Raw genomic sequence first — 4844 nt, 5'->3', positions numbered from 1 at the left:
AAAATGTGTTGACTATTACACTTTGAATGATGTAGGCCTGCATGTTTTCTATTGTTGATTTATGATTATCTGTCACTGCTGATTTGGTTAATCTATTGATCCATTGGCCAACGTGTGACATTATATTTCCATTTGTGTGAAATCCTGAATAATATCTATTGAATCTGAAAGATCAATCCGAACGTGGGACTTTTCGAACACACGTGATCATAGCACAGACATCGCGATGTCTTTTGTGGAAACCGATAGTACCGTAGCCGGTAGTTAATGAAAGTCGTTTCCATTCTTTAAAACGTATGGCAACTGGGGTAGTACTAATCCTCAAATGAAAGATACGGTTATAGATTTTATTATGTCGTCTCTATAATATTAATTTGTTCATTGCATTATCCGGCTAGTTGCTTGTGGATTTTCCCTCTATTATAATAAATATGTTATGAAATCTCTTCAAGAGATTTCTTGCCGTTCTTATTGCACATTTCCATCCATCAGTGATAAAAAAAAAAAAAAAAAAAAATGTTGATAGCTCAAATTCACAACTGAAAGAAATGGTTATTGTAACGTTACTTTTCTTTATTATTTATTCATTTAATTATCCGGTTTGTTGCTTGTGGGATTTTTGCCATATGCATAAATATATAATAGCTCTTCAAGAATAAATTTAGTGCACAATTAAATCAATGATAAAATATGAAATACCATATCATCTTAAACTAATAACACACTCACAACGATGAGCGAGTAGTGATAGGGTTCTATGGTTCAACCGATCTCCCTCCATCCCACCCTTTTTTAGTATGTAGTTTTAGATTTTTAGATTTAGTAGCCATACCTCTCAGATAAATCAAATCCACTTTCACCTTACATTAAAAAAAAAAAACAGTAAAAGGATTAATTTCACCAATGCACTTAACTAAAATGCTTCAGCTCCATGTGGCTTCATACCCTGACCCTCACCACAAGTGTTCTTTAACCTAGGCTCCCTCGGCTTTCATACCAGGATCATCTTCTCTACAAAAATATCGAAAATGTGTATTTACGTCATCGCCAAGAAATGCGCGACAATACGTCATCATGCTTCTTGGTCGTCATGTATTTTAGTGTCTACCACAACACACTGCGCCAACGCGATTTCATAGAAAACGCAATGTGACGCGAGGCGCCCACGGATCGTTTTTAATGACGTTTCGCTAAATCTCCCAACAAACAGACGTCAATTCTAAGCGCTCACAAAGACAATTATGTTTTCGTTCTAATTTTAAATTACAAGCTAATATTATACATAAATATATCAAGACTTCACAAATTATTTGATTGATAGTCTTCAAAATCCATCTCCCTCGGCACAGACAGAAGATAAATATTATCTACTGTAAGAGACATTCAACGTCGCGGACATGTGACGCGCAGACACTTTTTAAAGTGTAGTTTTACTACTCAGGTTACCTGAAAAACGTAAAATCCGGGCAAATGTTCATAAACGTACAAACTCAATGCCAACGTAATTTTACGGTTAGATAAACAGTTTAGACAATTCTAATTAATAAGAGGATATATGTATCAATTAAGTAGTGATGTTTATGTAAACCTTTGAGAAAATTACGTCAGGTTCAAGATGGTCTAATTAAAGTGTACGTGTTTGTTTAAATTGGAATTCTTATGACGCATTACTCAAATAATATCCTTGTTGAAATTGAGTTCTCGGTCTGTGATTGGCTGTCATATAGGCCTACGCACTGTCTGACAAAATAAATCGGAGTTGCAACGTATGGGAATATAATATAATATAATATAATATAATATAATATAATATAATATAATATAATATAATATAATATAATATAATATAATATAATATAATATAATGTAATGTAATGTAATGTAATATAATATAATATAATATACTGTAAATGCTTGAATAAATGCCGCGGCGCTTACACAATTTTTGGAGGCTTCTCTCAGTACGCCGTTTGTTTGAGAGCGGCGCTTATAAAAAAAAAAAAAAAAAAAATTGGCGTGGCGCTTTCCATGCTCATTCACGTGTTACCTATATCACGTATTCCCGTAGTTCATTAAGCCTATCATAAGTCATACGCTAACGTACATAACCTTTATAAAGAAATGCTTGTGTCTTCATTGTGTTATTTATTCATTTTAACATTGGTATACATTGTATTTAAAACCCCGTTTCTCACAAAGTATTTTATTACTGACAAGGTAACATACGGTATACTTTCGATTAAGCTGAAAATTAATCAGGTTTGGTACGGCGCTTATCCGAGCATAATCAGGTTTGGTACGGCGCTTATTCGAGTGTTGTTGCTCCCTCTTTGTATACTTTATGACGTTTTAATAAAATTTTTAAACTTAAACAATATAATTTCCTGTATAATTCATATGTGGACCAACAACATGGTTTTGAATCATTATTGGCACATTATACAGGCGTCCGCTACGCATGACCAGTTGGCTATGTGATTAGGTAATGGGGATTTCCCTTTGAAGCTCGTCATCGAACTGGCCAGGGCGATTGTTTACGCTAGTTCATCTTGCAAAGGTTTGTCAATTTCCATATTATAGATTTATCAGCAGATACCAGTGCACTGTAGAAAAATCGAATTGATGGTCATGATCTATTTTTAGCAGTCTAGCAACGCCTTTACTGTCTATGGGATAAGGGTTGTATCCATGGTGTATTTATACTATAATATCATAATATTATTACAGGTATATAGGCTTACAGGTAGAAAGTTGCATGATATCACTCCTATGGCATATGCCAACACTTAATTTTAGCCTTTATTATTGCTGATTTATATCATATAAAAAATAAATACATATATTTTTGTATTTAAGTTGAAGAATTGGGCTACTGCGTATGTAATGTAATTTAGTTAGATTTATATAGCACTTTATACCGAAACGGTCAAAGGTTTCGAGGGGGCTATTTCACATGGTGTGGACCAGCTCTTACGGTAACTAAAGGGTCTCTTCGTGTCTGAACTACCCCCCGAAACCGGCAACTATCCACAACAGGGCTGAATAGACCATTACAAAGGGGTAACCACCCTACTCGTCTGGAAAGATGTAATGGGTTCTTTAAAATGCACACGAGCCAAATCGTGTACACTCAGCTATTATGGCTCACTCGAGGTTGTGTTAACGTGAGGCTCTATATAAATAAAGAATTATATTATATTACATAAATTGCGGCGCCCCTGCTTGAACCCTTTTCGGCCATCCAACTCGCCTTTATTAGCCTGATTGTTAGAGTCACCCACTCTATATAAGTTATAGTTCAAATTAATTAACATTAGTAAATTAAACAGATCTATAATTAGAAATAGCACCTGAGACTGAGCACATTACTATGAAGGCCTACATGTATTCTGAGCAGCAATAACGTTTTTCATTACAAGCTGCTCAACTTATTTAGGTACCTTTCCTTCAGGTCTACTTTGTTTCATTAAGCATAAAAAACAATCCTTCCAATAATAGCGCATTCACAAAACTGTTTAAATATTCTTTGCGTAGATCCTTAAATTTAAGTGTAATCATTTTTTTAAGATTTTTTCTTTTAGTTTGTAAGTCAACAAAAACGGATTTTATCGACCGGTTTTCTCATTCGAAGGTAATAATTATTAGATAATGCTTCTTTCTGCTAATCCATTTTACAGTGGGTCCCTCAAAACGACAGCTTTAAAACATACTCAAACACTTGCGTATGGGACATACATCACGTGTGCTTGTTACACACGCGTGTTTAGCTCTGTTCTGATTGGACATTTGTTAAGTTTGACTGGCACGCCGAAAAGCTCCATTAACAAAGTGGTAATTGAATTTGTCTCTTTTTTTACCCAGAATGAACCAACATATTGTATCTTATAATAATAATAATTATTATTATTATTATTATTATTATTATTATTATTATTATTATTATTATTATTATTATTATTATTATTATTATTATTATTATTATTATTATTATTAATACCGGAACTTGTTACTTCAGTCTAAAATGTGAAAACATATTAGGTCTAGTTGTTATTCGAACATTACAATTACGTCAGTCTTCATAAGGATAGGCATTATATATTATAGGCCTAACTTGTTTATTCCATCGAGTGTTGTTGCTCCCTCTTTGTATATTTATGACTTTTGTTTGCATTTCAGGATTGAGGAAAGACTGTTATATTATTTAGTGAATATTTCATTTTGGACTATTAAAGCTTTAGTAGTTTCTAACTATGTTATGAACAGACAAATTTAACGTTATATTGTTTTTTTATCCTTTTTCCTTTGTCGTCGTTTTTCACTTCTTAGGCATTTGCTTGATTTGTACATATATTCTTTATTAATTCCTGCTTTTAATCCTTTAAATTAGGTTTTAGGTAATGTTTTTAAATATTGTATAAATTTGTAATTCTTGCAATTCAGCAATTTTCCTGCTAGTAGAGAAATTTAATAAAATGCCTTCGAATTTCACTATTTCCATCTAATGCTTGTCGCATAAATTTCTTAGAAGCACCTTATTTATCTATTGTATAAGTCCACCATCGGAAGCATAATCCATTCATTCCCATAATTCATTCATCCAATTATAATAAATGATCATATATTGTAGCATAGTATGTAAACACAATTTGGTTTATTTTACGCCTAAGCTCGATAATTTATACTTTTATTTACAACAATCCTTGAAAGGCTACTAGCCACCTCAATATCTATGAAAAGCATTATTATACGGCTGTTGACGACTAAATCATTGGTTTTTCTAATTTTAATTGAAAACTTAAAAAATACAATTTTATATATAGGCCTATTTATACAGACCTATATAT

This window comes from Anneissia japonica, unplaced genomic scaffold (assembly GCF_011630105.1).
Source record: "Anneissia japonica isolate Jap-2015-1 unplaced genomic scaffold, ASM1163010v1 scaffold287978_len313048_cov192, whole genome shotgun sequence".
NCBI classification, from domain to species: domain Eukaryota; kingdom Metazoa; phylum Echinodermata; class Crinoidea; order Comatulida; family Comatulidae; genus Anneissia; species Anneissia japonica.
The sequence above is the reverse complement of the archived record's forward strand: the minus strand, read 5'-3'. Positions refer to the sequence as shown.